Source organism: Dermochelys coriacea, chromosome 9, assembly GCF_009764565.3.
Source record: "Dermochelys coriacea isolate rDerCor1 chromosome 9, rDerCor1.pri.v4, whole genome shotgun sequence".
Classification (NCBI taxonomy): domain Eukaryota; kingdom Metazoa; phylum Chordata; order Testudines; family Dermochelyidae; genus Dermochelys; species Dermochelys coriacea.
This window is the reverse complement of record NC_050076.1, coordinates 40,599,377-40,611,468: the sequence shown is the minus strand read 5'-3', so window position 1 is coordinate 40,611,468 and position 12,092 is coordinate 40,599,377. Positions and strand designations below refer to the sequence as shown.

The 12,092-nt window shown below is 41.2% G+C and overlaps 1 protein-coding gene across 8 annotated transcripts in view; it reads right to left on the bottom strand.

Annotated features, from left to right (window-relative positions):
• Positions 1-12,092, bottom strand: part of SPSB4 (splA/ryanodine receptor domain and SOCS box containing 4) — a 322,601-nt gene that overhangs the window by 150,027 nt on the left and 160,482 nt on the right. For 2 of the 8 annotated variants that reach the window (XM_043492433.1, XM_043492435.1), the window contains exon 2: positions 3,784-3,834. The exons of 5 other annotated variants lie outside the window; for them this stretch is intronic. The gene's annotated coding sequence lies outside the window, so the exon portion shown is untranslated. Of the gene's footprint in view, positions 1-3,783; positions 3,838-12,092 lie in introns of all 8 variants that reach the window. One more of the 8 variants, XM_043492434.1, reaches the window with a different exon arrangement.

The window sequence follows — 12,092 nt, the reverse complement described above, 5'->3', positions numbered from 1 at the left end:
GCGATCAGGGGAAGTCCCGGATGACTTGGAATAGCCTTCCAAGGGAAGCAGTGGGGGCAAAAGATCTATCTGGCTTTAAGATTCTACTCGATAAGTTTATGGAGGAGATGGTATGATGGGATAATGGGATTTTGGTAAGGAATTGATCTTTAAATATTCACGGTAAATAGGCCAAATCCCCTGAGATGGGATATTAGATGGATGGGATCTGAGTTACTATAGAAAATTCTTTCCTGGGTATCTGGCTGGTGAATCTTGCCCATATGCTCAGGGTTTAGCTGATCGCCATATTTGGGGTCGGGAAGGAATTTTCCTCCAGGGCAGATTGGAGAGGCCCTGGAGGTTTTTCGCCTTCCTCTGTAGCATGGGGCATGGTTGACTTGAGGGAGGCTTCTCTGCTCCTTGAAGTCTTTGAACCATGATTTAAGGACTTCAATAGCTCAGACATGGGTGAGGTTTTTCATAGGAGTGGGTGGGTGAGATTCTGTGGCTGCGCTGTGCAGGAGGTCGGACTAGATGATCAGAATGGTCCCTTCTGACCTTAGTATCTATGAATCTATGACATAATAGGATGATGATTCCTCAAACATGTCACTGTTTTCTGAGCAAGCAGTAGAGCCGACACATTGGGAGGGGATTACAGCAATAGAACCTCATGGTTCTGAAGGCATGTTCTGCAGTTGTCACATGGTTAGAGGATAAACAGTGCAGCCTGCACAGATTTTTATACTACGTTTAAACACCCAACAGACTAATCAAAAGCGACTTCTGTGTTCCTCATCTGATCTTTTGTGCATTTTGACCTCTGTGCATTGCCATGAGCAGGAGCACAGAAGAGAAAGCCTTGGCATTCAATAGGAACTGCAATAGTAGATCAGACCAACACCCTCTGTTGTTTCAGAGGAATGCTTCAAACCCCAATAATAAATTCTGCTCATGACATGGAAGCTTCTTCCTAGCTCCAGGCATTCAGTGTTTGGGAATATGTTCTGAAGTATGTAGGTTTATATCCTTTACACATTTAACAGACATTTATACGAGTGGTAAGAAGATCCAAAGGTATAAAAATATCAGCAGCCTCTATACAGAAAAAACTTTTGGTTCCCCTCCCAAGGATGGGAAAAGGGTAGCTCTACAGCATGCAAGAGGAAATATCCTTCAAGCTTTCTTCCAAAGGACAGGTCAAACATACATTACAAGTATTACAGGGGTTACAAATACCACACAGAACCACCACTAAATATGGCATATAGCTAAAGCCAACCATATACAAAACATAAACAAATAAAACCAGGAACGGGCATGACAATCAACTATCCAGAACCAACGCTGAAGGCATGTGGAATTTCAGTCTTCTCCTCTTTCTTGCCAGTCATTTTCTCTGACAAAAATGAAAAAAGGCAAGTTCGGAGGTGGGGGCAGGTGGGGAGGAACACCCACCTACCCAACACATTACACAAATTTGTTTTTCCTTGGGAAGTATACACCACTCTTCTTATGTGCCACATTCGGCTCAACCAGTGAGCACACAGAATTTGGTAGAAGAAAGAGAATAACGGGTAATAGGAGATTCCCATACCCATTCCACATCCACCCTGACTATACTGCCCTTGTCAGCACTGGCTCTTCACTTGTAAGATAACTCCCTTCTCTTCGTGTGTCAGTATATTTATGCCTGCATTTGTAATTTTCACTCCATGCATCTGAAGTGGAGTTTACCCATGAAAGCTTATGCCCAAATAAATCCGTTAGTCTTTAAGGTGCCATCGGACTCCTTGTTGTTTTTGTCAATATAGACTAACATGGCTACCCCTCCAATTCTTGAATGTGGGTTTCTTTCAGCCCCCAATCACAGAAGTATCTGCACATGAAACAAATAGGGTATGTCTGCACTGTAATAAAAAACCCAAAGCACCAAGCCTCAGAGCTGGGGTCTCAAAGGCTTTAAGACCAGAAAGGACCATTGTGATCCATAGACTCAGGCTTGCATGGTTTATAGTAGAAGCATAAAAGTGTTTGAGCTCAGGCTCTTAGATATGTATACAATGCAATTTTTAGCCTCACAGCTCAAACCTCACAAACCCAGGTCAGATGACCCAGACCAGTCATGGATCTTTTATTGCAGTATAGATGAACCCTTAGCTTTTCTTCATTTCTTTTACTTCATTCCTCTTTTCTCCGAGTCTCTTTCCCTCTCCTGCTCCATTTGGGATTTCATGCAATTCCCTCAACCACCAGCCATCTCATCCATTCTTTGCCCCAAGCGTTTGTGCTGAGCATCTCCTGGTCTCCTTTTGCGGGCGGCATAATACACATTCTCCTTCACTAAGCTGCAGCTGCACTCCCCAGCCAGGACAGTTAGAGGTGGCTCCCTCTTTGTTCATGAGCATTGTTCCTTTAGTCGGGCAGAAGACACAGACATGAAGTAATAAGAGGCACTTGCTCCCCTTCCCCCCCGCCCCCAAGGGTGGTTATGCTCTATCTACAGGGCTTCTAGCCTTTGCTGTGCTAAAGCGAAAAAGCTGTACCAGCCTAACATGTGATGCCACTGCACTAGCGGCACACTTGCCCTCCATTCCGTCAGTCTTTTTCCTTTCTCTGTGTCTATCATTCCTCATTCTGTTCTCTCTTAACCATGGTTTTCCCAGCTAGCCCAGGTAGTACAGAGAACTTTTGCTCGCTGCTCACCTGGGAGCAGTTTAACTGACTTTACATACATTTGTAAGGAGAGAGAGCCCCCTCAGGCTGACTTTTACTTACTTACCTAAACCAATGTTTCTCTCTTGGTAAATTCCTGATCTGGAATAACAAGGAAAAAAGCAAGCTGGCATGCACATATGGGCCCAAACATTTTGGGTTTCCTTGGCATAAGAGTTCAACCGTGGCATGGACCAACCATGTGAGTTAAAGCATTCTGAGCATTGCCATGAAAGCGATCCTGCCAGGCACCCTATGCAGCAGTCAGAAGGGCACACCCATACACTTTCCTTTGCTCACAGAGCTAGAACCATGTCTTGTTAGTGCCCCCATTTCCAAGCTATTTCACAGAAATACTGGTAGCCAAAATCTAGGAATAAAAGATATGGACAGCTTGTGTAGAAAAAAATTTTTTTAGCGCTATCCTTAGCGGGCAATAATTGTGAAAAGCTCCTTCGACTCAGCCTCAACATCTTAGAGCATAGGCTTAGAATAGAAATATTGATAGTTCATTGATGATAGGGATGTCACTAGAGTATAACTATCATTTAGCTTGATTTTTCTTTATCCACCATCCTCCACCAGCCAAATTTGGCTTTTGTAGGTTGCGTGTTAAATAAAAATATGAAATAAATAATTAAAAAAATTCGGCAATCATTTAGCATTGCTGGAGAGAGATGCATCTGAGTGGACATAATTAAACTGTTGATTCCTGCTATGGGGTTTAAGGTAGGAAATGCAAGCCAATTATTGATGCTGTAAATGGCTCACTGAAAGAAAAAAAAATAAAGACTGCAGCATCCTAAGGCATTAATTCAAGACAGCAATTTCAAGTGCTTCCTCCCTCACTGAATCTATAGTAACACAATTGCTATACAAAATGAAGATAATGGGAAAGAGATTGTTACCATGTCAATAGTAATTGCTATCAAACAACAAGAATATGTATTCAGCATTATGGCAAGTACCAGACAAACTGCTGTAGTTAAGGTTGCATCATTTCCTTTATAACCTTATTTTCAGTCCCCAGTTTTTACAAAAAATTGCTGACAGATGTATGCTATCTACATCTGCAGCTTAATTTACCTTTGTACTTTAACTATCTCCTCCCTAGATTTGCACCCATGGATTGATTTGCTGCTGGTTGAAAGGAAAAATATAGTACATGTTTACTGACAAAATTAAAACATTCTGAGAATTTTTCATATATGAAGTCTAAGATGGTCCTCTGTACACATGTAAAAATATCTTATTTAAAAAGATGTGTTACAAACACATCGTGTAGCTAAGTATTTTAATAAAACTTCTTGCATTTAAATCTCATTGGATAGGAGACAATATGTACTCCAACAAGTATAGAAGGCTATGCACAGTCTTGATAGATTTCCATACACTTGCTGAATTGTCCTTCCATCTTAACATGCAGTTTTGCTTTTCAGAGATTACTGCAAATTTATAGTAGGAACACTTCACTTTTTTTGAAAATCCCACTTATGTCGTTCAGCATTGGCCTAACTGCTCCCACTGAAAGCAATGGAAGTTTTCTTATTTTAAGTTTTAATATTTAAATTGTAATAATTTTAAACATCAGAAACTGCATCTAAACTGCCTGCTCTCAGCAGGAAAAGCTGCAAGCTCTTAAAGCTGCAGCCTTCTTTACCTTGTTTAGATGTTGCAATGTTCTTTGATAAGAAGGACAATTTTTATTAGTGAATGATCAATGTTCTCATTCAAGTGAAAGTTAAATATTTCCCAAATGTTGATTGTGTCAGAAATTAAGGGACTACTGTATCCCCTAGAGAAGGCACTAGCTGGTACTGTGTGGGTGAAGTATGGTAGTGCACTCAAGATGAAGTTGATTAGAAGGGTCAGAGTTATAAAAAGTTAAGCCATATCCCACTGAGACCATGTACTCTTTATATTCAAAGAACTTCCATTACCTTTTACTTGTGTCAACAGCTTTCGACAGTATAATGGCTGAAAGACTTTTTTGGCTTCTTTAAGCCCACATGGTTATGCCGGAAGTATGAAAAAAATTAGTGGGTTCTGAACACTAACACATCCTAAAACTCATTAAATATACTTGTGTCATGTTTCAAGGAAGTATTACACTGAAGATTCAGACTCAGGCATTTCTAGAAATGAGACCACCCATGCTTTTGTGCAAGTTTAAAGAGTGTACCCATGAATGAACCACAATGGTTTTTGAAGTGCCCACTATGTGCAAACAAAATTCATCTGAATCTAGAGAAAGGCTACCCACCCAGAATTAGATTAGTCAAGACAGAGTAATTGCTAAGACTCGCATTAGGGCCTATGTCTGCTGCTATTATAGGCAAAGGCAAGACTTCTACTGATGTCAACCTAAGTAATGACACTGAGCACTTCAACAAGTGCTCAGTACCCAGCAAACTATCCCAAGAGTAAGTAGAGTAAATTCTAGTTGCTAAATTCACCAGATGGATTTTCAATTCCACAATGTTGCTTTCTTTCCTTTGGGATGGGGGGAGGGGGGGGGGGGGAAGAGGAGGAACACAAACAAGTAAATCTCTTTCCATACTAAATCTCAATAAAAATGCTGAAGACAAACCAATCAAGCAGATGGTGACATTAATATTTAACAGTTTTCAGCTGAGTAAGAGCCTTTTTTCAGCATGGGAGCAAAGAAGTTGCAACATCTAGACAATGCCACGGAGGGTTAAGGATTCAGTTTCAACCTTAACTTTTAAGGGTGCTACATAAGCCTAATGTACTTAATATGGGGTCAAGGCTTATGATTGCTTTAATAAATTCACATAACATCTTCACAGTACACATGCTATTTTTTAATTAAACTAACATATTAGGGTGTCACCCAGAACACAGCATATTAGCCTGAATTAACAGATGCTTATTGAAATGGGCATAATATTGTTGATAACTCTTAGCAAAAACAAATCACAAAAAGTCAACCATTTGGGAGGCAGGAATTACCAGTGAAATATTTAAACCTGAAAAATTAAGCAAATTCCTTCCCAAGATGTTTATATTTTAATTCAGTGACTTAAAAAGAATAAATATTCAAAAAGTAAAAATAAAATTTGCTTCTTAGGAAATCTGTTTTGGATTTATATGACACCATTGAAGCCCACAAAAGTAGACATTGTGTATGTTCTCCTCTGCTTCGCTGTTTCAATCCTCCCATTCCACACACGGTCGATTTATAGGCTATGCATTGATGGAACTTCCACATTATTCTTCTGATACAGTGGTGCATTTATTCCATTTTACTGTTTACAGGGTTGCTGCCATACAAGATCATTCCCAATAAAAGCAACAGTAAGTTTTCAGGAAACTCTTTGGGAACCTTAAATGCTCTTTCACCCTGATGAGAGTCTTCCTTCCCTCCAGTCACCTCTCTTGTCCACTTTGGCTGCTCTGCTCCTGCTGCTATAGGGCTGACTCGTGAGCTGAAAATTCTGTTCTGCACATCCTTAAATGTGTCTATTCCATCCATGTGTCTATTCCTTCATATGCAGAAATATTTGCAGGTTTTAGATGGCCTCCAGCTTCAAGATGCCAGATACTTGGGAAGAATGCACCACAAAGGACTAATCCACACTAGAAGAGCTACAGTGGCACAGCTACTCCACTGGAGTACATCCAGTGAAGATGCTCTATGCTGACGAGAGTACTCTCTTGTTGGCATAATAAATCAGTTACCACCTCTCATGGAGGTGATAACTATGTTGGTGGGAGAATCTCCCCCACAGACATAATGCTGTCCCACTGGTGCTTAGGTCGGTATAACTTGCGTCACTCATGCGGATGGCTTATTCGCATTCCTGAGTGACACAAGTTGTACCGACGTCAGTGGTAGCGTAGACTGGCTTAAGAGTTATTAGCATTGCATCACATGGAAGAGTCTCTATGACAGTGTCAAAAATATAGTAAAGGGGTACATATGAGCATAGGTGCATTTAAGCCAACATAACATCCATCTTACACTATCATAATAATCCTTTGACCACTCCAAACTGGAAAGAGCATCCCCAACTCAACATGCTGAAGAGTCTCAAACCTTTGATCTCCTCTTTGTCAGTGGTGTCTGTATTAATATGGCCAGTACTCATTTGTTGATTGAAAATGCCATACAAGCTTTGTTAAATTCAGAAGTATATTTGACATGAGAAATTTAAGAATGCTGGCAAAATGAAAACTATTCATTATAATTTACATATTTTGGATGTTTGGCCTAAAAAGTGAACTATCAAATGGATTGCAGCAGTCAATTCGTCTGCTAGAATTCCAAGTCATGCACTTATGAAAGCATAGTTTGAGAAGTCAGCAGTCAGCCAGAAGCCAAATATAATCATTTTGTAAACTCAGCAATACACTTCTTGGAGTTTAGCTAGGATAACCATGTGCATACTTCCTGAGTGACAGAAACAGTCCATTTTGACCTGTATATTTGAGAGATGTACAGGGGAGGCCACTAAGTGGAACGTTGACCACCTGTAGTGGTTCTGTGCATTTTATTCCAGAATGATGCAGCAGCCAGTTACATATATGGATGTTGAATATAAATACCCACAACATGGGACAAGCATTCCATGCCTGGCAAAGCTGAATCTCCTTTCAATGCAAGTCTTGTTTAAACTGGCTAAATATAATGGTTAACTCTTCCTTTTGATTTAAATAATTCTGCATGACTTTAATAGATCATCAACTAAGTTTTACTAGCCAGCACTGGTAACAACTGCAATATTATGCCTTTTACCTCATTTTCACCCCATTTTTAATTGTTTTGAACAAAAAAAAGTTACGATTTCCAGTAATATCAGTTTTGTTGGTTTTTGTAAAAAGCATACTACTGCAAATTCTGTTCTAGATAAATCCTGTAGTTCAGTAAGCATCCTTTCAAAACAAAAAACAACCTATGACCTCTAGCATTGTACCCCCTCACAGATGTGAATTTCTGCTTCACACATTGAAGTTAAGTAGGCAGAGACTGAAGCATACAAAGGTATTTAGACACCCACTGAAATTAATGGTAATTGAACATTCAAATTCCCCTGGCAGTTTTGAAAGAGCTTTCTTTGTGCCTTTTTTGCACAAAACGTTTCTAAAGATATGAAGTTGCTCAGGATAATAAATATTCTGTCTTGGAAAGAATAATTATGGGATGGGTCTCTCTCCAGCCCCCCTCCCCCCCGCTGAAGCTCTTTCACTTTGTATAATTATTCACTGGGGCAGAGAAAGACTAATTCCACAGCACAGTAATATGAGCACTCATCTGGGAGGGGAAGGCCTGGGTTCAAATCCCTGCTCCACATCAGGTAGAGTAGGTATTTGGACCCGTCTCTCCCACATTCTGGGTGGATGCTCTAAGCACTGGGTAACTGAGTATAAGGGGGCACCACCAACTCCTCTGGCTGTATTTTGTTTAAGGGCAGATCCAACAGACTTGTACTACAGCAGTGTGTGAGCACATCTCTGATTCTGCAGTGAGATAGGTAGGGAATGCCTACTTTGTGTATCTTGCTGGGGCTTAGCCATGTTAGCCACCAAGCTGTACAATGCTGTCGAGACGGAGACAACTATGCACATTCCCATTGACAAATTTAAAGTACCCAGAGACTGGTGACAGCTAAATGCGGGTTTTGAGGATCAAAGTTTTGGATTTGGGCAACTCCAGGGGCAGTTAAGCACTTAAGTTCCCCCTGTGAATCCCACCCAGTGTCTCTGCACGGAGTTCCCTCGGCTTGTATAGATCCCCAAGGTTTGAGGGCATGACCTGTATCCTTTTCTACAAGCCCCATCCTTCAGCCAGGACAGTGTGTGTGGGAGGAAGCTTCATAGAAATTTCCTCCCCAATGTCACTTCCTGAAGGTTTTACTTAGACTATGCAAAAGGTTGACTTGGTCCATTAAATGCATGAGAGTTACCAATTTTTATCTTTTTAGTGGGACAGGTGCTTGAATAGCTTTTTGGAAATATTTATAAAAAAGCCCACAGTATTGGCTCTGCTAAAGAGTTCACTCTACAGTTCTGAAATGCTTGATTTTCTAGCGAATCAAAGCTGTGCTTAGTGTATTTTCAAAGCGGATTTTACATCTCACCACAACTTACTTTTTACGCTCAATTTGAGACATCCCAAATCCACGGCTGTGACCCCTCTTGCATTTTACAGAATGACACCATCAAATTCATTATCACAGGCCTACTATGAAGAATCCTCACTCCTCCGCATTTGGAGGATGAGCAGGATCTGCACTCCAGTCCCTTGCCCAACAGGATTGGGCCAGGTGGGAAGGAGAAGATGAGGAACAAAGAGGGAGTTGGGACGAAAAAGGAAAGGACACAGAGGTAGAAAGTTTCCTTTTCCAGTACACAAAGAGCAAAACAAGAAGGGTGAGAATTTCAAAAGGGCTCAATTCCCATTGATTTCTACAGGAGCACAGTTTGGCAATGCTAAGCACTTCCAAAAATACTACCCATGTTGTTTAGGGCATATATAAAGTTAAAACAATGCATGAGCACAGCACTGCTGCTGTGCGTGAATGAAGATGCTCTAAGAGCTGATGGGAGAAAGCTCTTCAATAGGCTTACTTAAATCCACTTCCCCAAGAGATGGTAGCTATGTTGGTGGGAGAAGCTCGTCCACAGACATAGCGCTGTCTAGACAGGGAATTATACCAACCTAACTATGTTGATCAGGTGTCATGATTTTTCACACCCCTGAGCAATGTAGTTATACCAATTTAGGTCTGTAGTGTAGACCAGACCTTAGACTAGGCACCTTAATTTCAGCTAAAGGAAGGTGTGATAAATGAAGGGGGAGGGGTAGCTCCATTTTATGGACATCCAGCCAGCCAGCTAGCTGTAAAATCCCTCTTGGTAGCTATTCTCTGCTTGCTTTACCTGTAAAGGGTTAAAAAGCCTCCCTGCATAGGTACAAAAAAGCGGGCACCTGCCCAAAAGAGCCAATGGGAGGGCAAAAACTTTTTAAAACTGGAAAAAACCTTCCCTTTGTTGTCTGTTTTTCTCTCTGGGCTGCAAGGACACAGCAGCAGTGCTATAAAAAGAAATGCCGTATAAGGTTTGAACCAGGTATGAAAAGTTATCTTCCATACCTAGAAGGCATCATTGGGACAGGGAATGTTTAGACAGTCATGTTTATTTCTTTGACTTGTGGATCTCCTCTGTGCTAACCCCCAGATGTTTTTGTTTGCTTGTAACCTTTAAGCTGAACCCCCAAGAAAGCTATTTTGGGTGCTTAATTTTTGGAATTGCTCCTTTAAAATATAGCAAAAGCCAAAGTTCCAGATGCATTTTCTTCCTTTTTATTTTTAATAAAAAATTTACCTTTAAGAACAGAATTGGATTTTTGGTGTCCTAAGAGGTTTGTGCATGTTTAATTAGCTGGTGGCAACAGCTAATTCTTTGTTTTCTCTTTCTCAGCTTTTCCCTGGAGGGGGGATGAAAAGGCTTGTGGGTACGCCACAATGAGAAATTCCCAAGTGTTCCTTCCTCGGTTCAAGGGGGCTTTTTGCATTTAGGTGGTGGCAGCATTTATCAAGCCAACATCAGAGAAAAGCTGTAACCTTTGGAGTGCAATACAAGCCTGAAGTGGCAAATATTAGTTTTTTAAAAGTTTTGTGGACCCCCACCTTTTGCACTCGAAGTGCCAGCATGAGGAATTCAGCCTTGACAGAAGGCAACCAGTATGAACTCTCACTCTCCGTGGGCCATGGATAAAAGAGTGACTCATGCTAACATTCTGCATCTCAACTGCTAGACAAATTAGCAGCTGTCCCTGCAACAGGCGGCAACATGTCCTTACACTTAAGATGAACTCTAAGGATGTGTGTTAAATGAAGCTTGGGGGGGGGGGGAGGGAGTAATTTTTCATGATGTGCAAAGAGGACCTAAGAAGGTGGTGGTAGGGTTAACATAAGAATAGCCATACTAAAGTCAGACCAATGGTCTATCTAATCGAATATCCTGCTTTCCAACTGTGGCCAGTGCCAGATGCTTCAGAGGAAACAAACAGAACAGGGCAATCACTGAGTGAGCCATTCCCCATCACATCTAGTCCCAGCTTCGGGCAGTCAGAGGTCTAGAGACACCCAGAACACAGGGTTGTGTCCCTGACCATCTTGGCTAATAGCCATTGATGGGCATATCCTTCATGAACTTGGCTACATTTTTTTTTAAATCCAGTTATATTTTTGGCCTCCACAACATCCCCTGGCAAAAGTTCCACAGGTTGATTGTGCATTCTGTTAAGAAATACTTCCTCTTTTGTTAGTTTTAAAACCGTTGTCTATTATAAATAGTTTCACTAGATGATTACCTGGTTCTTGTGTTATGTGAAGGGTAGATAAAACTTCCTTATTTACTTTCTCCACAGCATTTGTGATTTTATAGACCTCTACCCTACCCCCCCACCCCCCATCTCTTTTCTAAGCTGAACAGCTGCAGTCTTTATAATCTCTCCTGATATGGAAGCTGTTCCATACCCTTAATCATTTTTATTGCCCTTCTCTGTACTTTTTACAACTCTGTTTCTATTTTCCTGAGTGTTTCCACTTGAGAAAAGTCAGGGGTGTCAATTCTGCTCTCTTGGTTTTGCTGAACAACTTTATATTAAGATATGTTTGTTATGAGCTCTTGACCTTAACTGAAAGGATGAGAATGATGAATCTTTAACACTTTGGCTATAGGACAACTTTGTTAGTCATTGACATTGAGCACACAAATCAAGCTCCGGCTTCTAGTGCTCAACCTCAAGCCGCTACACATCTCAAACCTTATCTCTCAAAAGCCACCACTGCTCCACAAACACCAGTCTTGTCTCCGCCCCATTCCAGTCTGTGCATTTTTCCATTCTACCATCTGCAGGTGCAACATCCCCTTCTATCCTGCATAGTCCTCTTCCTCAATGGTGCCAATAAGAAGTGAGATAATAATCGGGTTCCACTCCTCCCCAAGTCTAAATGGTACCATGGACCTCTGAAATTTCCAGTGCATTCTGTTTGCTTTTAGATCTGGCTTTGAAAATGAAAGCACTTTGGGGCAGGGATTGCATTTTTGGATAGCATACAGCACTGAACACTGTTAGCTCTAAACAAACAGAAATAAAGCCACTATTCAAGCTTAAAGAGAAAGGATTGCTGTAACTGCAAAGTCATTCCTCAGTGCCCCACCAGGTTGTATTCCAAGAGTTTGTTCATCTGGCAGTCAACCAGTGAGTCTATGCCACCCCAAGTGGTACTTATAATCCTACACTGCAAGAGGGCCAGCCAACGAGTACATCACGCTTGTCATCTGGAGATGGGGAGAGAGTCCTTTGGGTGCAATGGAGGGGTTTCCTCAACTCAGAGTGATAGACTATCATTCATTTTCGTTAG